Consider the following 620-nt stretch of genomic DNA (forward strand, 5'->3'; position numbering starts at 1 on the left):
AACAGATTTTACAGCACGTTTCATCAAATCCTATCTTTATAAATTTTTTTAAAAAGCTTGTTTCAAAAAAAAAAGTTCAAGGGTGTTTTTTTTGAAAAAAAAAAAATGGTGGGGGGGGGAAACAATTTTTGCTATAAAATTTACAAAACCCCGAGCCTTTTAAAAAATTAGGTAGGTACCTCAAAAAATTTTAAATAATTCAAAAAAATAATTTATATTGAAAATTATCCTACTCTGCTCACACACTGCATCTCCCTATTTCCGTAAAGTCCCAAAGGGTCACCCATCTTTTTTCCCTCCATCATTCCCCTCCCAAAATGCCACCCCAAAAACGCTGTGTTTAAGCCAGCTGATGTGCAACTGGATTTTCAGGATTACCCTCCCATAAATAATTGTACAAACTGTAAATTGTATTCTCATTTCATTCCAATTGTTGTCTAATCACAAAACTTTTCCAATTAGGAATAAACAACGTGAAATTGCCTTTTAGGTGGCAAAGTTAAACAAGTGTGATGTCTACAATATGCCCTGCTAGTGGATTGCTTCTCCATAAGCATTCAATTCCCACAACTTAACCTCCACTGTACAATTCCTGGAATATGTCTACAAGAGAATAAGCA

At 34.2% G+C, this 620-nt stretch overlaps 1 protein-coding gene across 1 annotated transcript in view; it reads right to left on the minus strand.

The window, feature by feature from the left end:
- LOC119586023 (putative 3-phosphoinositide-dependent protein kinase 2) overlaps window positions 1-620 on the minus strand; it is a gene marked incomplete at its 5' end in the record, with an annotated part of 38,876 nt that overhangs the window by 35,302 nt on the left and 2,954 nt on the right.

Source organism: Penaeus monodon, chromosome 20 (assembly GCF_015228065.2).
Source record: "Penaeus monodon isolate SGIC_2016 chromosome 20, NSTDA_Pmon_1, whole genome shotgun sequence".
Taxonomy (NCBI): Eukaryota; Metazoa; Arthropoda; class Malacostraca; order Decapoda; family Penaeidae; genus Penaeus; species Penaeus monodon.